The sequence below is a fragment of the Otolemur garnettii genome, unplaced genomic scaffold, assembly GCF_000181295.1.
Source record: "Otolemur garnettii isolate 467f Iridium unplaced genomic scaffold, OtoGar3 scaffold00035, whole genome shotgun sequence".
NCBI classification, from domain to species: domain Eukaryota; kingdom Metazoa; phylum Chordata; class Mammalia; order Primates; family Galagidae; genus Otolemur; species Otolemur garnettii.
Window position 1 is genome coordinate 15511845 of NW_003852430.1, and position 23023 is coordinate 15534867.

Below are 23023 nucleotides of genomic sequence, written 5' to 3' on the forward strand. Positions count from 1 at the left end.
CAAAGAATAATGTTTTAATATGAACTTGTGTTTCAGATGTTTTCTACTGCTTATGAATCTTAAAAACCTTGTGTCCTAAGGGTGTATGTTTGTGTGTGTGTGTGTGTGCGTGTGTATATATACATATATGTATATGTGTGTGTACATATATATATACACACACACAAGCACAGAGAGGAGAGTGATTATTTTTACATTGTAAAATATAATAAAACACTGCTTAAAATTATATAATATCAGTAAGACAGATAAGCTATTACTATGCTCAATACTATGTGAAAAAGGTGAGTGAAAAATTCAACTGCTGTAAATTCTCAACACCTCTTTCCCCTCTTGTAATCAATATTGGTTCCATTTTCTGTTCCTAATAGCAAGAGCCTTGTCACAAAATTTAACTATAACCAAATGCTTTCAAAAAAAAATTTATATATATATCATGCAGCATTCTTTATTTGAAAATTTAATTTTACTGGATATATTGACAAATAAATTAGAAGTAGGAAATTTGGGTCCTCTTCAAATCATAGGGTTAGAATGAACCCTGATTAGCTAGCGTCTCTCTGATAAATCTGTGTCTTTGTCATCCTATAAAATGGGCTTTTTCCACTGTTTATTGGGAAGGAGAATTATTTATCTTCAGTGTCCTATTTCTTCACTAGTAGGAGGCATTTTGTATTTGTGCTGTTTCTTTGATTTTTTTTCATCATGATGGTTCTTGGTTATTGGTTTGGGGGTAATGATGGTTTACAGTGTGGTGTGTAGAGAAAGCTTTGACCATCGTACTGCAAAATACTTTGTCACTGACATGAAATAAAAATGTCCTTTAATGTTATGTAAGAAAACCAGTGTTTCCTTTGTCAGTGGCTATAGGTTTAGGGGATAGTTTATTTTTCTCTTCCAACTTTCCAGTTTCTCTCTCTCTCCCCTATCATTAACTACTTGAGTAGAATCAAGTTTTTTTAGTACAAAACATAATAATTTTGCATAGTAACTATACTTGGCTGTTATTTATGTAGGTAGTAGGTTCAAATGATTGTTCTGAAAACATTCAGCCCTTCCCTTTGCTACTTTAAAGTTTTCAGTATGGTCATGTATCAACTTTAATAATAAGGTCTGCTCCCCGGAAGTTGCATTGTTAATAATTTACATGAAATACCCTTTGGAGGTTAATATACAGGTAGAAAAAGGGACATTAGATCATGAAGCCATGATGGCAAAGTACCTAGTTCTGTCCCAAGTAAATCAGTGAGTGAACGTTTCCTTCTCTCTAGGACTCAGTTTATTTATATAGCAGTAGGTGGAACTAGATGTTCTCCTATTAACTTTCCAGGTATAAAATTTTGTTTCTATTTCTATATCTGAACTGTACCTTTCATTTGATAATCTGTCTTTAGGTTTCATTCTTAATGTTTCTAAAACAAGTGACAAATATTAATAATCCTCAGTTGTCCTTTCTCTCCGTTTTAGCACATAGCCCGATTTTCTCCCTCTCATATCTTTTACCAGTGGGTTTTTTTCCATCAGTGATTATGTTTCATCTCTTCTATAAAGACTCACCAAAATTCATAATTTCTTATTCTAGGATATATCATTTTTTACGACTTCACTTTCTGCATCTAACCATCCAATCTATATTTCTGGATTCCTCTCCCCTAGGAAATAGTCCTTAATTACAGTCTCTTGTATGAAATCACCTCTTCAGTTCCCCACAGGAAACAAGCTCAGGATTCACATATCTCGTAATTCCCAGCCCTTCTTTTTGATAATAACCTGTAGAATAATTTCCCCTTAAATCTATACAATACTCCCCTCCTTTTCTAAAATTTTTCTTAAACTCTTTCTTCTCTAGGCCCATCACCTCAGAAAGAATATCCCGTATGTACCTGATTGCAATAAAATTAGTATAATTTTTCAGTGTCTTCATTATGAAATAAGACCATTAATATCAAGTGGTGAGGCATTTCAAGGAGGCCCCCAAGTGAATGGGTGATTATGGCAGATTTTTTTAATCTCATCAATTGATCAAAGATTCCAGGAGGAAAACAAGATGTCCTCAATTGCAGGTGTCCATTAAATTTGGGTTATTGAAAATCGTTGTCTACTTTAAATTACACATGAACTTCATGGACACCTGTATAGTAAAACAAGTTAGATATTGTGTTTAATGTAAATGCTTAGGCATAATGTAAAAAAACAGTCTTTAAGGACGTCTCTGACAGCGAGCCTTTTTATAATGAGATACCCAGTGCTCCAGGCCCTCTTCTTTCTGCCATTACAGGTGACAGATGAAAATGGGAAGCACTCAAAGTTAGGTTGAACTGGCTTTTTTTAGCTTGATATATTTTAAGCACATCATTTTTTCTGTTTTTGATCAGAAAACTTTACTAATTTACTATGTTCTGCAATTGTGTATATCAATTTTATAGAATGTTTCAATTATAAAGAATATAATTATTCCTAATGAAGGGAGGAATAACATTTTAAATATGTTTCCTAAATCAGAAGAATGGCATAAACATGAAGGTTTCCAAACAGTGAGTCTAGGTGGTGCTCGTCAGTGCCTTCAGCCAGTCAAGCTTGTAGCTAAAAACCTATTCAGCAAACAGTAGCTGAATTAGATTTCAAGGGTATGAAGCAGTGAAGAATGGGAAATTTTAAGAAAAAGTCTCTGAGCCAGAAATATTTTGTAATTGAATGAAGCTATAGGTAAACTTAGAGCTGGGCTTTAAAACATGAAGAAAGTTGTAGTCTATGTTGGTTTAGTGACCCAACCTAGGTACCGTGAAGATTTGGCCCCTCATATGCTAACTGCATAACGTTCCATCAGTAGTAATCCTCTCTTCACTTACAAATGAAAGCATTATAGCAAAGGGTGTACAAATCTATGGAAAATAATTCCTAAATACATTACTGAAATGATGGTAGTAAGTATCGTAAAAATAGCAAATATTTATATACGTGTGTGTGTTCCATTAAGGGTATGACAGAATGATAGAGCAAAACATAGATAAATATTGAGAAAAGGCAATGATGCCAGCATTCGAGTGTTATAGACCACAGAAAAGGGTCTGATTCACGCTCTCATGAAATTTTGAGAGGTTTTCTTAAAGATGTGAGGCCTAAGTATAAAAAACATAAATAAATTAGGAATATTACAAACAAAAGGACTTCCCAAAGCACAGGGAACAGTACATTGATTAAATGTTGGAAATGGGGAGTGTTTCCTCCCCCTGGATATGGTGGGAGGGGAGAATCTATGTGGATCCTAAACTACATGAAAGACGTGTTTTTTGAATGATCTTGGATACCCCTCTTCAATATCAGAGGAAGGTCATCTCAGATTTGAAAACCTCATTTTCTTTCTGAAGATATCTCTATGAAATTAAATAATCATTTCATCATTATCAAGGGAATGAAGCATTTCAAGAGGCCCAGAGTAGATCTAGTCCACAAGTCCATAGTAGAGTTCAAAGCTTTGTAGAATTCACTGTTCAACAAAATTGTATAAGCAAAAATATGTTTTAAGAAGTTTTAGGTAGATTTGTGGATGTTTTATTTAAAAATAGGTTAATAAAAGTTTATGAATTTCCAAATCATATCCCTAACTTCTCAAGATAAAATCATAAATACTAACAAAATTGCCCTTGTTCCACTGTCGAGAAAAGAATGAATATACATTGATAAAACTGTAACTGTAACCCATTACACCTAAAGGGATAGTGCTCGAATAACCTAATTTCCCAGGAGTTCAAGGCATTATTTCAAAATTCTCATTGACCTTAGATAATACTTATGCAAGAAATGTCCAAAATATGAAACCCCTTACTGCTAATCTGTTCTTGGTTTTTCTCCCCAAAAGCCACATGGGGAAAACAATTCATAAAATAAATTAAATCAGCAGCTGCTTGGAGAGTATGCTTTATTTACCCTGAAAAAATACCTTACATTCGTTCCAAGACTTGTTTCGTCTTTCTCCCACCATACAGTTTACCAAAATACTCTCTCTATTTTAAGGTCTCATACTGCTTTGTAAAGATTCTCTGCCCTTTCCATTAGAAAACATAAGGGTATAGGAGCAGACATTCTTTTGAACATTCTAGGAAATGTTTTCCAGGCTCTGCTGATTATTAACAATCTAAGCCAAAAATTTTCATAAAGGAAGCAGCTCTCCCCCATCCAAGTTTCACAAACTGAAAGCTACTGAGGATTAAAATCCTGCTGAAATCTGAATTCTTTATCCAGGCCTCATTTATTTGATTCATTTAATGGCACAAGAAAAACATCCCAAGGAACATCATGTTTCACGTTCTTTGTTTCCTGAGCACAAAATCATGGTGCCAGAAATGATTCTCAAGTCTGCAAAACCATCACATTAATGTAAGCATGGGCTCCTTTATTTACTGTTGCTGTCTGGCTGAGGAATTCACTACTGTTAATAGAGATTTGATTCAGCTATAGTAACTCATCTGCTGAAGAGATGCCCTAATAAGGATTAGTATTTTCAAACATACTCCAGCGGCTGGTCTCTGTTTGTTCTTGTCCTTGCTCTGAACTATAAATTTCGAGTTCAGCTAAGATGTAGATACACTCGTAAGTTCCTCTGGCAAAAAAAGAATATTGATTTGAATGGAACTAATTTTTATAATTAATTTTTATTTCAGGATTTGGAGAAGGAAAGGAAACTAAATTTGTCAAGTGCCTTCAAAGCACAACGCTAAGTATTCAAATAATTTGCATATGGTGATAATTATTTTTAACTGTACTAAAATAATTATTAAGCATGAGAACAATTTCAGACTAGTTGTTATAATATTTTAGCAAGTTAATGATGTAACTGATTTTTTTTTTTAGGGTATAAAAGTGTAAGTTTTTTTAATATGAGAGAAAGGGAAGAGATGAGATAGAGAGAAGGGAGCAAAAGGCAGGGAGTGAGAGAAGAGAAGATGGGGTGAAAGAAAAGAAGGGAGAGAATGGGGGGTCTCCCAAAGAAAGGAAGAACGCCAGCCGTAACTGATTATTGTTAAACATGACCGTTTATAATGCCTACTCGTTTAATGCGGAGTGACTTTAAAGAAACTTTTTTGATTTACCAGTGTTTTTCACATGTTTAGCATAGAAAAGCAAAAAAGAAGATATATAAAATTCCTGCAGCATCACTACTAATTGCAAGTTCAGTGTGAAATATTAGTATATCATTAGCTAATCTTCTCATGCATTTGTGTTGTTAATATTAAGACCATTAGCAGTAATAGTTGTAATTTCTTGAGCAGTTAATAAATGCCAGCCAATGTTTTAATTGCTTAGCATATCTGACTTTCTCCAGTCCACAAACTATAACCAGGAGGTGCTATTACTGTTCCCATTTTATTGGTCCCATAAATAAAGAGAAGCCATACAACTCTTAGAAGTTGAAGTCGATTTTATGTTCTCAACTACTTTGCTGTAATCCCATGAAACTGTACTTACACACAGAGAGATACCCTTTTACAGAGCTTTTTAAAACAACTGGGCATTAATAACATTATTTGGTTCTATTATCTTGCCCTTTTTTAAATTTAAAAAGAAGGTGCATTTATGAGACCATTCAAGTAGCCTTGTACCAGGATGGTTTGGAAAGAGCAAGAAGGAAATTTATGGGCATAGGAAGGAGAGGAGTCTCAGAGATAAGGGTAAATGATGTTGCCATTTATCAAGAAGTTGACTACTGGGAACGGGCCATTTTGCCAGTTCTGTGTTGAGCACAAACATGGCAGTTGAAATCACTAAAGTTGCTTAGGAAGGAGATATAGAGTACAAGGGAAGAGGATCTGGAAAAGACTCCTGAGGAAAACAAGAAGTTAAAGGGTATTTTCTTTGGAGGAGGACAGAGTCTCACTTTGTAGCCCTTGTTAGAGTGCTGTGGCATCACAGCTCACAGCAACCTCGAACTCTTTGACTGTCAGTCAGTCGGTCTCAGCCTCAATAAATTGGTCTTGCTCACACACTTTGTGCATATACATGACAGGTGTTTACAGACTCCCACAAGTGGGCGGATCCCCAATTAGGAATAAGCTGCAAGAGAGTGACCCAGGTTCCCTCTATACCAGCCCCTCCCTCTTCTGCTCTTTTATTTTACCTCTATTATTATTACCTCTATTATATTAGGTCAGGGGTCAGCAAACTCTGGCTCAGAAAACCTGAGGGGTTTTTGTTTGTTTATTTGTTTGGTGAGCTAAGAATGATTTTTACATTTTTTGAAGTGGTCAAAAAACCAAAGTAAGAATAATGGTTTGTGATGTGAAAATTATATGAAACCAAATTTTTATGTTCAAAATACAGTTTTATTGAAATCCAGCCATGTCTATTCATTGACATTCTGTCTATGGCTACTTTCACTCTACAAAGTCAGAGACTGCTTGGTCCACAAAACTAAAAATAGGCACTATTTGGTCCTTTAAAGAGAAAAGTTTCTTGACCTCTGTTCTAAGCCAAGAATTGAGTGCTTGTGATGCAGAATGAGACCCCAGTGACAATGATCTTTTCTATTGTTGTTCTCTGCCTCTCAGAGTCAGAGTTAACTGACCCTATTATCGTGACTTGCATTTTTATGGATTCCTGTCATGTTTGCTTTTGTCATGAACCCATTGATCTCTCTCGTTAGACACAGTGATTCTCCACAGTGAACCTGCCGCCCCTGCAGCTGAGGCTCTATGCATCCTCACCTGTGCCCTAAAATCCACCTCTGACTCTGCTGCTTCCATAAAGTAGTAAAAACACCTCACTCCAGTTCCGAGCTCCTTGCTGAGCAAGTGTATCTGTTATTTCGCAGACAGTTACATCCCCAGCACTAGGCATAAAGCCTATACCAGGCACACAAAAGTTGGCTTGAATGAGAGAAACTTTTAAAAGAGTTTTCTAGATTCTGTCTCTTTCTTCGTAAGCCACTTGGTCTTCCTCTTACTCTAATGTGAATTATGCCCGTGCAGTTCTACTAAAACATTCCTACTAAGGCCACAGAATGTCGCCGCAGACATGAATTTATTGGAGAATTTAACTTAACAGTGTTGGTGTCATAGGTACTGTACAGATGTGAAACCAACGAGATGTGTGTTAGTTACAGGTGTCTGCTTTTTATTGAACATTGAGTAAATATGCACTTTATTTATTTCCCTTCTCTCGCGTGTGTAACTTCATTTCTTGCCGTGCCTCAGACCTGCCTTGCTGAGGTGTGCGCAGCATGGCTTAAAGCTTCTTTAGTGACACCTTTACAGGAGCTAATCTGTCTAGGGGACGGGTTCTTCATTTGTCATTTTGCCTGACAAAATCCTCTTCATTCATGCCCTAACCCAATTATAGCTTCCTACCAGGGCCAAAAGTAATTATCCTAAGTCCTATAAGACTTTATTTTTTATTTTTTGGTTCTTATGTGATGCTGTTTAAATACAGTGTGTCCATAAAGTTTGTGTGCATTTAAAATACTTGAACTTGGTAAAATTGCACACAAACTTCGTGGACACCCTGTACGTCTCTGCCCTATAAATATCTTAGATGGCTTGTCGCAGATGAACTTCAGAGTTGCTCAAGGTTAATCACCATGTTATCAGGTGTTAATTTTTTTTTCCTTTTGAGTCTTGCACAATAGTGCCTTCATGTCATGCAGAAGAATTACAATAAATGTCTTTTGGATGATTGAGTGTAATTCTTGCTCAGTCAAAATTTCATGTTCAGAGGCTAATCAGTTGATTGTATTGTGGTATTTATTTTACCATTACGACAAGCTGTTCTCAGTGGGTAAGTTTTAAGGGCAATACTTCTGTGTTGGGTTTTGTTATTTCTAGGAAATTGGCTGGGCATGGTGGCTCATGCCTATAATACTAGCACTTTGGGAAGCCAGGGCAGGAGGACTGCTTGAGGCCAGGAGTTCAAGACCAAATTGGTTAAGGCTCCATCTCTACAAAAAAATTTTTTAAATAGCCGTACAGGGTATGCACTTTTGTAGTCCCAGCTATTGGGGAGACTGAGGCAAGAGGATCACTTGAACCCAGGAGCTGGACGCCCAGCCTGCAGTGCCACCTCACCCCAGCCTGCACAGCACTTAACAAGTACGGTTAACCTTTGAATGGCACAGGTTGGAACTGTGAGGGTGTTCACTTACACATGGATTTTTTTCAACCAAATGTAGATCTGAAATTTGTAGGAATTAAAAGCCCTCCTTCAGGAAGGCTGACTTTAATTTTGGTACACACAGGGGCCCTGGAACCAAGCCCTGAGTGTACTGGGGGTTGCTGGAGAAGTGGTCGAGGCCTTATTCTGCCACCTCCTTTCCCTGCTCTTTTTCATCTTGCATATCACTTCCAAAGCCCCGGAACATTTATCTGGATACATTTAATCAGTTAATACGAGCTTTTTACTTTCAATATTAACTCTCTTATAGACAAAAATAGATAATTATCATTTTAAGATGTTGAGATAGTAAAATGTGGTGCTGATAATTACTTCACAGTAGAAGTAAGATAAAATTAACATTTCATTAGAAAATTACTGAACTATAAAATTCACATTTAGGAAGTATAATTCACTGAATAAAGGTCTACTAACCATATGAAAATACTTGAGTAAGAAATGCAAATATGTCCAGATGTTTTCTAAAATCTATCCTTGTTGGAGCATAGAGCCAGAGGAAGCCTGTGGATAAGAGAGCTACCATAATTGCTGTTTAAATAAGCTAGCAAATTCTCCTTTGGGAAATAAACTTCTGATATTGGGCCAGTACATAGTGGTACTTACTACAAAATCATTTACATTGTAAGGATTCTTTTCTTACAACAAAAGAATTTGGTACACAGGATAATTAGTCATAGTTTTAGTGAAGCTTAACAGGCTCAAGACTAATAGGAGATATAAACATTCTGTATTCCGGATTCCAATTCAGTCCCCTAGGATGTATTTGTAAGTGGAAATACCACTTTCCTTTTGCTCTTAATTTGAAACTAGAAAACTTCTGATAAGCAAACAAATAGCAAATAATCATATTATACTTAGAAAAGTTTTAAATGAAAAAGAATAAAAATTATATGTAAGAGCCGGGCTTGGTGGCTCACACCTGTAATCCCAGCACTCTGGTAGGCTGAGGCAGGTGGATTGCTTGAGCCAGGAATTGGAGACCAACCTGAGCAAGAGAGAGACCCTGTCTCTAAAAATAGCCAGGTGTTGTGGCAGGTGCCTATAGTCCCAGCTACTCAAGAGGATCACTTAAGCCCAAGAATTTCAGATTTCTGTGAGCTATGACTCCATGGCACTCAACCCCAGGGCCACTGAATGAAACCCTGTCTCAAGAAAAAAAAAAAAAAAGCTATAAGTAAGTTTACATTTATTAATAGACATATAGTTGAATTGAAACACATGGATACTACACAATTATATAATAATGTAGAAGTATATCAATTGGTAATATAAAAATTATTTATCATCTTAATTTAACATATTTATCACTCCAAATTTGAAACCATAGGAAAGAATTGATCTGTCTGCCTGCATTATGGAAACTGAAAATAGATGGGAAGCCTCTAATGAAGGAAGGTTTCTGAAAGGCAAGGTATTGATTAAAAACCCCAGGAAAAATAAAACCGAGAGACAGTTAATCAGCTCTAGGTGATTCAACCCGCTGCTAAAAGTGCTAGGTCCTATTTACAGTTTCTGCCTCAGGAAATTCACTCAAGCTAGTAGTCAGTTGTTTTTAAAAAGGAAAAACAAAATGGGTGAGAAGTTGTCATTTGAAAAAAATTATTACATAAAACATTCATAGAGGTTATTTATAGAGTAGTGTAAGATTCTGTGATCTTCAGCAAATAAGTGAAGAAAACATACGAATTTTTATGCAAATTGGACTCACTGAGAAAGTTGACATAATGAGAAGCAAGATCAAGGGGGGAAAATACTGTCAAAATAAAAATGCCCCCGAGGTTCAGTCGTTTGGCCTTCTGTACTGCCTGATACCTCAGTCTTCACCTGGATCATACGTTAATTGTCTCTTTCGAAGTAAAGATTGAAAAGCATCAAATGGCAAATTGTCTCTTTCAAAGTAAAGGTTGAAAAGCATCAAATGGCAAACAAAAAGTCAGTTACTTTCATAAATCATGTAATTTTAAAAATCTAATTTTTGTGCACAGGAAAAGAAAATGAGGGAATAAATGACTAAATTTAAATATTTTGCCGTTTCAGTAAATGCATTGGCCAGGAAGATAAAACACGTTTTTTCCCAGGATGCTTGCTTTTGGTCTAAGTGCAATTCCAAGTATTGATTTTCATTTCCAAGGTGTGTGTGGCATGAGCGATGGCTCCCGTGGTGCCCAAATCAAAGCAGCTGTGTAATAACAGGACTGTGTGGTTCCCTTTTGCAGGCGGTGCTGGAGACAGGACCAGCCTCCTTGAGCCCCCTGCCCGTGCTTTTCACTTCATATTCCCCAGCCTTGAACTCGCTGGCCTAGATAGCACAATGCGGCCCACAGCTTTCTCCTCTGTAAATGGCTTAGTGACATTATCAAAAGTAATGCTGGTTGTCTGTTCCTTTGTTCTGCTTTTATATTTTTATAGTTGTCACTCATTGAACCCCCTTTAGCTAAGCATTTGCTGAGAGCCTATGCCCTGTAGCACTCGGCACTGAACACTCTTCATGGTACATGAGAAATAAAAGCATTTTCCTTGTCCTGGAATAATTTACAAGCTCATCTACTAAGTAGTCTCTCAGCAAGCAAAAGCAATTCTCTTTTTGTAGAACTTTAATTTACAAATCTCTTTCATGCTCACCATCTCATGAGTGCAGACTTACTGAGAGCTTTTAAAATAAGAGCCTGACGAGATGAGGAGAGATTAGATGTGCATTAGCTGAGGAAGGCTTCCTGAAGAAAGTGGCCTTTATGATGAAACAGAACCATCCTCATGGTTTCCATAAACTTCAATAGATTCTTGATAATTTTTTCCCATCTAGAAAATAATTGTAAGAGTTAAATACACTTTTAAAGGAGCACAAATATTTCAGATTTAACATACATGGCACCTGAAATTCTAAGTTTTTTCAGAATCAGTTTTTAGTAGCATATAAGAGAGTGTTTATCTTATTTATCCGTGGTTACATCCACTTGATCTTAGCCAAGAGGCCGAGAAGCGATATCCGTGGCTACATCCCACTCACCTCCCCAACGTATAAAGAAGCTGTTATTTCCGTTTCCAGCTTCGCCTTCTTCCCCACCGTTAAATCGTCAGGTAAGTGGCCCCTGTAACCAACAGTTATTCCCCCCTGCATGTAAGCGGCCACTGTTTTCATTGTCACTCCTTACTGGCAGTCACGTCTATGTGATGCCAACCCTTATTTACATCCAGGCCTCATTAAGTGGGTGGTCACGGCTAGTCAGGATGGCTAGCACTCATTCAGCCCATATGATGGGACCAGTCCTCTGTAAACCGCATGGCGGGCATTATCACATTTAATCTTCTTAACAACCCCATGAGGTTACATAGGGCAATGATTATTTCTGGATTTTGCCAGGGAAAAACAGAAGCTGAGAAAAGTTAAATGACATGACCAATGTCACACAGCTAGTAAGGGGCAGCGTATGACCGTGAACCTTTGTCTGTGCCCAAGGCCTCAGTACTTGGCCACTGTACCTTATGCCTGAGCATATTTAAAGTGCAGTTACATGCGAGTTAAATGCATAATTACCTATAAATATGCAGAATTTTCAGGGTCAGTGGTTAGCATTTTGCCATTTCTACGGAAGTTTATGTAACGAGAAAAATACTGAATTTAGACTTCAATCTCCTTTATAGGGAGAAAATTATAAAATATATGTCATGTCATTTGATACCCTTGGAGTAAGTTTCCCCACACTACCACTGTTTTCCCTTCTGTAATGACAGGCCTCACTGTCTTCATCCCATTTGACTCAGGGGGAAACTGAAATGTGGAGAGGTTATGTAACTCGCAGGGGTTCACATGCTGCGGGCACAGCGGGGCTCTGAACCCAGTCCTGGGGCGACTGTCCACGATTTAAATGGGGTGTGTCATTGAAGCTGGCACAGGATACACCCTTGGCAGCAGGCCCCCCGACTCTGCAGCCATCGTACTGGTGGACTAGTGCAGACAGTGCTGCCTGGAAAGGCCCAAAGGCCGGAACACAACAGAGTTTCATTTCTTGTTTATCAAACAAAAATGAATTTGGTAGGCATCTGCAAGGTCAGTGGATCCCACCAGGCTTTCCTGTGGAGAAGGGAGTATGGGGATAAGATACCATACCTCAAACTATAAAGTCTTCTTTCAAAGGAGTATGTGACATCCAGACCGGTGCTGGCTTTTCTCTGCACCATGTTGCTGACTGTGAGGATGGGGAGGGTATTATCAAATGAAGAGACCTCCCTGGAGTAGGTGGAAAGGAGATGGGAAAGGGGAGTGAGGGAAGAGGGGGAGATGGAAAAGGGGAGTGAGGGAAGAGAAGACAAGACTGAGTGTGCAGACATGTGGGAGATTCCTTCAGTCCATGGGTCTCAACTTGGTAGAAAGGCACAGGAGAAAACACTGATGGTCCTGCAGAAGGAAGGGGGAGAAGGAGGAATGTATGAAGAAGTTATCCACAAGGGGCACACAGTTGTGCCACGCCAAGGTCAAGTTGGTTGTGTTAGGGAGGAGATGGGAAAGTGCTCTCAGCAAGTCATTCGTATCTTCAAAAATGCTGCTGGATACTTAGAAGAAAACTGGATTTATTTTTCTGCTGATTTAATGATTCTTTTAACCACAGGGCTAAGCCTAATTATACATATTAATAAAGGGTAGGTTTATTGGGTGACTCATCATAAGCCAGACTGGCACAATTCTAAAACAGGTACCCTTATTATCGGCATTTGTTAGGTAGGGGAACTTGAGCTCAGAAAGATTAAATAGTTTTCCCTGTTTTATAGCCGACAACTGGCAGGTTCAGCGTTCAAGTAGTAGACTTTATATTATATCATACTCTGCTCTGTCATTTTCAAGGAATTTGATACATTAGTTAACACAGTTCCAGCTGCTATAAAAATTGACCCTAAAATGTATAAAGGCTCAACTTTGGTAAAATCCTCTTCATGTGCCAGTTTGAGGCAGGTGCCGTGGCTGGTGGTTGGCCTTCTCTGGGCAGTGGGTCAGGGACAGGATGTTTAGGTCTTGTCATCTGAGTCCACGTGGCAGAAGGACAAAAGGAGAATGGAGAACGTACATCTGGTTCTCAAGAACCTTGTTCTAGAAGTGCTACGCGGCCTTTCTGTCAATGTTCTTTGCGATGCCTAGATGCTGGGGGTGGGAGCTGGGAGATCCAGTCCCTGGGTGAACGACCACGTGCTAGGAATTCTGTACAGCCCAGGAGACGAGCCACTGACTGCCTCTCACACACACGACTTTTTTGAAGTATTTAATTATAATTAATCTTCTGAGAATTTAAATTATTGTCTAAGGCAGAGTCTGAAAATACTGGTGCTTTCTTATGTTGCATGGACAAAGTCATCTATGAGCCTCTTTATCCCGGTTTCAATGCCTGCCGGATTCCAGAACTGGACTCAAGATTTCTAGTCCGTCCTCAGTTTTAAATCTTCCTAGCCGATTCTGACTCCAGGAGTTCAGCATCTTCTGTGCCTTACCACACAGACTGTATAATTCTCACCCATTCCTTTGCCTTTTAAAACCAAAACAAAGCAAAACAAGACAATTTGCCCGTCCCCAGACTTCATCAGTTTGATAGACTTTAATGAAGATTCTGTTGGTAAACGGGGGGGCGGGGGGGGGGAGGGGGGGGTTGAAGGAAAAGAGATAATTGAAAAGTGGTCATCTCTGGCCAGTTGTGACATACTTCCCCCAAGTCCCCTGCTCGCAAGTTAGGAAAAGTAGCATTTTCCTGAAGACTCGGGGGGCTTCCCATGTGGATCCCCCTTCCACTGTCAGAGCTTCTGTTCCCCATCTTCTGTTTGCCCTCTTTTGCTTATCAGACTTTCTCCCTGTCAGTAAACTCCATGCTGACCCTTGAGGGAAAAAAGAGAAAGAAAGAAAGAAAAGTGCCCGTGTCACAGGTCACACGTTATTTTGCCCTCTCTTTATCTCTCTGCTCTCTCTCACATCCACTGCTCAGTCATTTCTCCTGGCTTCTCTGTTTACAAATAATGGACATGTATGTTTATATCTCTTTACTCTTTCCAGTTGTTTGATAAATATTAATTTATTTAATATTTAAAATCAACCTATAAGTTAAGTTCTATTACAATTTTTCCTGTTAAACAGTGAGGAAACTCAGGTGCAAATAGTTAAGTAACTGGTGGACGTTAGAGATAGGATTTGAACCAAGATGCTTGGCTACGGAGTCTCTCCTCTTAACCACTAAGTTATTTTGCCTCTCAATGGAAATTTCTAGCTCTTAAATTGCCAGCTCTTAAGCTAGAACTACATTTTTGTTAAATTTATGTCTGACACTAAGCCAGTTTTTAATCTAACTCTTAATTATCTTCTGTAGTTAAAATAATTGTAATGACTACATAGCACTTCTTTAACAAAAAAAAAGTGGGGCTATTCAGTTTGACATTGGATATGACTTACGTTTTGTTTGTTAGAAGCTGTATATACCATGTCCAGAGTAAGAGACTTACTCGATTATTTTAATTATAGGAGATTTAATTTACTTGCAAAAAATTTTCCTAGTATTCCTTTGCATCTAGAAAATAAAGATTTTTATAGATAAATTTAGTTTTATTCACCTTATGCTTGTAAACCAATAAAACAAGTAACTACATTCCAGTTTATTGGCCAACCTTTTTAGTTCTTTAGACCTATTTTTCTTTAGGCCTATTTTGGGCTTGTTAGGTAAGTCCGGGCCAAGAAGTCTAAATATCACATCACCTGAGATCTGCCCGCTGCCCGCTGCTTTGTACATAGACACAGCTGCCAGTATTGCCCTTCACCCTTTATTTCTTTGGAAAATTTATTCTCTTTGTGATTTATGATATGTTCAAATATTAAACATGGGAGCAAAGTTCACAGACCTAGATAACCGAATGGGGGTAGAGAAAACTATTACATGTTGTTATGCACCCAAAATGCCACCATCTGCTAAGGATGGATACTTCTCTCTGTACACTGAGCTAAAGTTTTATTTTCTTAAACAACAGTTGTGCCGCTTTATAATTTTTGACAAAATTCAATTAAGGCAGTAAAGGGACAATTTTTTCTACTCAATCCATGATGAGTTTCAAGTTGTCTATAAAGTTTACACAACTCATTACCTCTACACATGTCTCTAGGGATTACAGTTTAACATACCCTTTTTTAAAAAATTATTTTATCATAGATTTATTTGATGCTAGTCTCATTCCTACCTAAACCTTAACTTTTCAAAATAAGAAAACATATGTATTTGCATCCTATAAGTTACTAAATCAAAAATAACATAGAAAATGATGGCATTATAATATGTTTTGTCTTGAAAAAATGCTTAATTCCTACAATTATTGGCCCTTGATTATTTCCTTTCCCTTTATATGTAGGAGCCTAACTGTGTTATTCTGCTTTTCAACCTCATGGTGGCTGAAACAAGCAACGGATTTTTCACACTGATAACACTGTCCAACAAAGTGAGTTAGAGACTGCTGGGTCAAGACAGCATAGGAGGAGATTTCCACCTCCTAGATTGCATGGCAGTTTAATAAACATAGATGTCGCCCATCTGTGGTCCCCTGGTAGTTCATTACCACAGTTGAATGAATCTTTCAGCCCTCTGTTCATCATGTTCTTCTATCTCCAGTTCTGAACCCCTTATGTATAGTCCTCTTTCCTTCTTTCCCCCCACAAAAATAATTGAGTCATAATGAGCATAACATCAGTTGGCCGATAAGACACACTTTTACACGTCTGTCATACACATAATGACTCCTGGCTTCTGTTGATATCTACTAAATGTTTATTTGGCACAGACATCTCAAAAATAGAAAGGAGATTGGACATCATCACTGACAGTAATTCTTCCATGTAACCATGATGGTGATCCCAGCCCAATATGTTAATCTTCCCAGTGGTGCTCCAAAAATGCGTACATTGTATATCCAGTCATTTGATGCGACAGTCTCTAAGATATGCCCACTTTATGCTGACCCCACACCTTAATGCTACCTTCAGAACGTAATGGTTTCCTGCCTTGGAATGCATGAATTAACTATTCTAACTCCAAATCACTAAGCTCCAAAAAAGACTTGAAAATAATGGTTTGCTTTCTTGAATTTAGCAATGTACTGCCAAGGTAGGAAAGAAATATGTATTTTATGTAAGATATATATATAATGTGTATAATATGTATACCCATATATATACATATATAATACATATAACCCATATATACATATATAATATATATGTATACCTATATATATATACACACACATATATGACATATACATATATGTTTCTTAAATTTTTCTGGAATGTTCCCTAATGACAAGGGAAAGATCACATCTCTGGGAAAGCTGAGGGCATTACCTAAAACACCAGCTACAAATGGAGAATTCTGTTAAGCCTTGAACTTTTGTCTTAAGACCATGAGATTTTAGCTTTCCACTTATCATATGCCCATGTTTATTTTACTATAAAATTTCCTAAAGTATCTCTGTAAGTACAGAATAGCACTCTTCTCTAAATTCCATTTTTACTCTTTAGCTTCAAACATCCTTTAAAACACTCCTGACTGAACACAGTTCAGAATTCTGAAGGCAGACAGACATCCCTGTGGGTGAAGGAGCAGAGAAGATTTTTCTGCAGTCTGTGACTATAGAACAGCAATTTTCAACTGGTGTGCCTTGAGAAGATCTTACGTATGCCATAAAAATTTTAATGATCATTCATTAAATTATTATTATTTTTCTTTTTTGCAATTTTTGGCCAGGGCTGAGTTTGAACCCACCACCTCCGGCATATGGGGCCAGCGCCTTACTCCTTTGAGCCACAAGCACCACCCCAATTAAATTATTTTTGAAAGATATTCAGAGCACAGTGGTTTTTTTCTCTTTTTTCTGATCAACATAATTTATGCCATGGAAGTTTCACTATAGGTTCGAGTGTGCTGTGAAATCAAAAAGGTTGAAAAACACTGCTATGGAATAAAGCATGCCTAATCGAACAACAGAGATAGTAAACTTTTCATCTTGCACCAAAATCTAATTCTCTAAACTAATTCAGAAATCTGTACAGAGTTCAGTGTAGCCTATAGGCTAAGGAATAAAGAGTGTTTCCCCTGGTACCTCCAGAGGGAAGGCTCCTCTTAGCCCTCCAGGTTCCAGGTTGCCTTGATGTTTCATCCCCAGCCAGACTCAGGTGGAGGGCACGTGGTTCTGGCACTTTGAAATGAAATGTTCTCCCAGCAGCTTGAGGGCATCCTATATAATAGCACAGCCATTCCTTTGCTAGGTTGAAGGACCAACTCCACTGCTGAGTGACGCACATACACAGACAATCATACTAGCCCCTGCACTGGGAACATCACAGGCAGAATATTTTCAAGTATAAAATATTTATGTTCTCCATGTATGTATGTTTACCTGTATTAGAATCTGTCCTACTCTAGGGATCAGCAGGCCTGAGTTTTAGGCCCCTGTCTGTCAGATGCCACCTGCACGACTCTGACAATTTCTTTTGACAATTTTTTTACCTTTTCAAACATGATTTTCTGAGCAGCAGAATAATAAAATTGGGTCATACAGGGTCTCTAATACCTCCCAGATCTATGGTCTGTGCTTCTATGACATGTTTTGCCCAACAGTGACCTTGCTCAAAACCTTCTTTACTTGATCTTTAACATTTCCGTAAACTTGGAAGCAACCTTGCTGAAAAGAGCATCTTAGTCATAATCCCACTTTTCTGAAATTGGTCATTGATAATCACATTTTTTCATTTTTTCTAAATACCAAATTGTATTGGGTCCAATTATTTATGGACATTGAGACATCAAAAAAAGCATTGACAGTTTCAATTTAAGAGCAATACCCAGGCCAGGCATGGAGGCTTACACCTGTAATCCTAGCAGTCTGGGAGGCCAAGGCAGATGGATTGCTCGAGCTCACAAGTTTGAGACCAGCCTGAGCAAATTAAAAAAAAAAAAAAAAGCAAGACCACATCTCTACTAAAAATAGAAAAACTGAGGCAATAGGATTGCTTGAGCTCAGGAATTGGAGGTTGCTGTGAGGTATGACACCATAACACTTTACCCAAGGAACAGCTTTAGACTCTGTTTAAAAAATTAAAAAAAAAAAAAAAAGAGTGACGCCTAACTCCTTTACGTTTCACTGTTATGCTTCTCTAACTTTCACACGACATACACTGAGTTCCCTAAAACACAGCTGCTCCTTTAGAAAATAGTTCATTTTGCACATCACTGCCTCGTCTGTCATCTGAGTCCCAAACAGATCTGAGTCCCTAAACAATGCTGGCTTTGTGCAGTTCTATGACTTTTTTTTTCTTTTGCTCATCATAGAATTGAATGAAGAAAAGAAAAGCAAACAAAAAAAGGATTGGACTGTGATAGCGAGGTAACAAGCATAGGTATCCTAAACTATAATCCAATAAGACATATCTGAAGACTGTCTCAGAGTCAGGGTGAATTAATAAAAGTGATGGAGAGAGCTTTACAACTCTGGCATGATATCGTAATCTCTGAACATTTTCAGTCTTTTCTAACGCAAAGCAAAGCTAAAATTTGTGTGAGAACGGGAAGAAATGTTTAGAAGTACCTGCTGAGATTCCAGAATGTCTGATTAGCAAAGGCGGCTTTGATAAAGGCAAGAGACAATCCTGTGTTTGCGTTGTATGAAACGTCCTAGAAATTGTGTGGGGAAAGGGAAAGGAGAAATTTACATAAACGTTATCCTCTGAGATACACGAACAGAAAGAAAGGAGTTTGTTGGGGAAGAATGTGGGGTTTAATATGCGTGCGTTTTAATGAAAGGAAGATTTTAAAGTGAAGAGATGAAGAGAGAAAGTAACTGACAAAGCCTGGTCCTTGAGAAGGCAGAAGGGATCACGTCCAGCAAAGGAAGTACACCTTTTGCACTGGGAGGAGAGAGAAAGGAGAAGGGCTGATGTGGGAAATTCAGCGGCACAGGGATCTCCTGCAGGTCAGGGTCCTGCTAGCTGCCTAAGTGCCACCCACGTAAAGCCTTAGGTAGGTTTTGGTCTTCAGTCAGTTCATCCACTGCCCTCAGGGTGCATAATAGAGCCTTAGCCATGAATATCAGAGCAAAGGAGATAAATTAAACTTCAGAGAAGCTGCCTGCGGGTCATTCTCACCCCCCATTCATCTCTGTTCTCTACCTTCAGCTTCACTTTTAAGTTACAGCACTGGGGAGCAGGGCAGCCGTGTGTGCACAACTATCCCCAAAGGCCAGGGGAGCTGAGAGGCTGAAGGAAAAGACTGACAAGTTCAGTTTCTCAAAAGTTTAATAGGGACTTACAGGAACAGAAATTAGGTCTCAGGCAGCTGCAAGATGGTGAATCCCCAATACCGCCCACCCCCTAGAAAGTAGCCTTTACATAGCAAGCTTTTGGGGTAAGGCACGTGCACATGGTCATCTCCTCGGACTTTCTTGCCAATACTCATGACACCTGTGAGGTTAGACAAGCATCTTTATGAGGCGTTATCTGCACAGAACACATTGATACTTGGGGGTTAGACGTGGGTCATGGGTCATCGTGGCAGCTTCACTTCAAGATGGCATCACTCCTGCCATGCCACAGGCTGTTTTCCTATGAGAAATTCGCCTTCCTTTCCATAGAGTGGCCTTCTCAAATATCTCAGAGGTATTTTCAGTGGCCTGCCTTAATATTGAGCTTTCACACCATAACATAAATAACAAAGTTATTAAGTTAAGATTAGTACCCATGGAGTCACCAAAACCTCTTGAGGGCAAGAAAATTAACTTATTACTATATTTTGATGTGCATTTGTTTTAATTAATGTGTACAATAGCAAAGGTTCCTGACCAGCTGACAGGCATTTCCCTCCAGGGGTCATGAGAGAGAAATAACAGTCATGATACATAAATCACAAATCGAAAGGGCTTCCCAGGGTTGAATTTCAAGTACATGTCGTTGGGTTTTAAAGTAACTCTTTTCTCATGAGCACATATCTGAAGAACTATTTTTAAAAATTATGAAAGTGTGTTAACATAAAATATTTATTTTTCCAACTTTCTGAGAGCATCTTGTATCCTTTAACCACGTAAACCTTGAGATAGAGATTTACTGTGCAATAGATGGCATACATTCCTAGCACAAGCTGTATAAAATTTGTCAGGTAAGTTTCTTTGCCTTAACCAAAGTGACTAGGCTACCACGGAATAATTTCTAAGTTCAATTTTGTTCACTCTTTAAGTTCAAATTTTACGGCCATTGCAAACTCCCACACAGAGACAGCTACTCTCCCACACGTCACCCTCCCCTCACCACACCTTGAAAAGCTAGACACAGCATCCAGCTTCTCCAGCATTTTGATCTGTATCAAATAACAGATTATAAACACCCTCTGAATAATCATATTTAATGCTAACTGCAAGTTCTTATTTGCATAAGATTAATTTGTGTTATATTTTGTCTTGTACCTTCTGACCAGAGCACTGTGTCTTTTTGTAAAATGATGTTTCTGCTAGAATCTCTATAAAAATGATATTAGAACCCCCCCATGAGGAAATGCAGAGGGTCTGCAGTACAATATATAAACGTGTAAGATGTACGTATATAAATACCAAGTTACTATAATGTTAATGTGGTAGCTGTTGGCCTTTTAGGAGTCAGAGCTTGTCCTGGGCACCTTACATGCCCAAATATCAGTTTCATTCCTCCCAGAAGATTGAGCAGTTTCTACTTTACGTAAGTGGAAACTTAAATAACTTACCAAAAATCTTACTCACACTAGTGTTTAGAGTTAAATATAGCTTTCTGTAGAGACTTATTAAGGTAGGAAAATATATCTGTATATATGTATGTATCTAGACAGCGTTACCATATGTATTTATGCAGACTATATTGTACAGACATACATTTTTACTATATATATCCATATATATATCTAAACACAATAGCGACAAAGACTGTTTTATTTTTGAGTATAATTCTTTAGTGCTTAATAAATATTTGACTTAAAATGACTATTTTCTTTAGGTATGAACATAATATTTACAGTAGATATGATTCTTATCCTTAGAAATTCTCTAAGGATAGGAAAAGAAATTTCTCTAAGGGTAGGAAAAGAGAATTTCTAAGCATAGAAATAGAAAATTCTCTCTAAGAGTTTTTCCTTTTTTAAATTTTTTTAAATTGTTTGGAACTCATTGAGGGTACAAAGAATTATGTTACACTGACTGCATTTGTTAGATAAAGTCCCTCTTATAATTGTCCCACCCCCAAGAAGCGTGCCACACACCGTGACCCCCATCCACCTCCCTCCTCCCCTCTCCCCACTTGCTCATTCCCCTACCCCCCACCCATATTAACCCATCTACTGCCTTCACATTAGAATTGAGTACATTGGATTCTTGCTTCTCCATTTTTGTGATGCTTAATGTGTTTCACCTCCATCCAGGTTAATACAAAAGATGTAAAGTTTCAATCTTTATTAGTGGCTGAATAATATTCCATGGGATACATATACCACAGCTTGTTAATCCATGCCTGGGTTGGTGGGCATTTAGGCTGTTTTCACATTTTGGTGATTGTAAATTGAGATGCGATAAACAGCAATTGCCCTTATGATAAAAGGAATTTTTTTCTTCTGAGTAGATGCCTAGTGATGAGACTGCAGGATCAGATGGGAGGTCTAATTTGACTTCTTTGAGGATTCTCCATACTTCCTTTCAAAAATTTGAATTAGTTTGCAGTCCCACCAGCAGTGTAAAAGGGTTCCCTTCTCTCCACATCCATGTCAGCACCTGCAGCTTTAAGACTTTGTGATGTGGGCCGTTCTCACTGGGGTTAGGTGGGACCTCAGGGTAGTTTTGATTTGCTCTTCTCTGATGATGAGCATTTTTTCATATGTTGGTTAGCCATTCGTCTGGCTTCTTTTAGAGAAGATTCTATTCCTCTCTCTGGCTTAGTGATATACGGGATTATTTGCTCTTTGTTGTTCTTGTTGTTTAATTTGAGTTCTCTATAGATCCTAGGTATCAAGCTTTTGTCTGATTAATAATAAGCAAATATCTTTTTCCATTCTGTAGGTTGTCTGTTTGCTTGGGTTGTTGTCTCCTTAGCTGTACAGAAGCTTTTTGGTTCAATTAAGTCCCATTTGTTTTTTCTGTTCTTGTTGTTCTTCTTGCAGTTGCCACAGAAGTCTTCTTCATAAAATCTTTCCCCAGGCTGAGATCTTCAAGTATTTTCTGCACACCTTCTTTGAGGATTTTTTTTTTTTTTTGAAACAGAGTCTCACTATATCACCCCTTGTAGAGTGCTGTGGCATCACAGCTCACAGCAACCTCAAACTCTTGGGTTTAAGCAATTCTCTTGCCTCACCCTCCCAAGTAGCTGGGAGTACAGGCGCCCAGCACAATGCCTGGCTATTTTTTTACCTGTGGTTGTCATTGTTGTTTAGCAGGCCTGGGCCAGGTTTGAATCTGCCTGCCTCAGTGTATGTGGCCGGTGCTCTAACCATTTGGCAATGGGCACCAAGCCTCTTCAGGGATTTTTATAGTTTCATGCCTTAGGTTTAAATCTTTTATTCCACTTGAATCAATTTCTGTATGTGGTGATAAATGAGTGTCAAGTTTCAGTCTTTTACGTGTGATTATCCAGTTCTCCCAATACCATTTATTGAGTAGGGACTCTTTTCCCAGGTGGATATTCTTGTTTGGTTTATCAAAAATCAGATGGCTGGGGCAGTGCCTGTGGCTCAGAGGAGTAGGCTGCCGGGCCTATATACTGGAGGTGGTGGGTTCAAACCTGGCCCCAGCCAAAAACTGCAAAAAAAAAAAAAAAATCAGATGGCTGTAAGATGTAAGTTTCATCTCT

General features: G+C 38.2%; 1 protein-coding gene across 1 annotated transcript in view; it reads left to right on the forward strand.

Annotated features, from left to right (window-relative positions):
* The window catches only part of RIMS1 (regulating synaptic membrane exocytosis 1), a 474428-nt gene that overhangs the window by 411686 nt on the left and 39719 nt on the right, over positions 1-23023 (forward strand). The gene's annotated exons all lie outside the window — the stretch shown is intronic.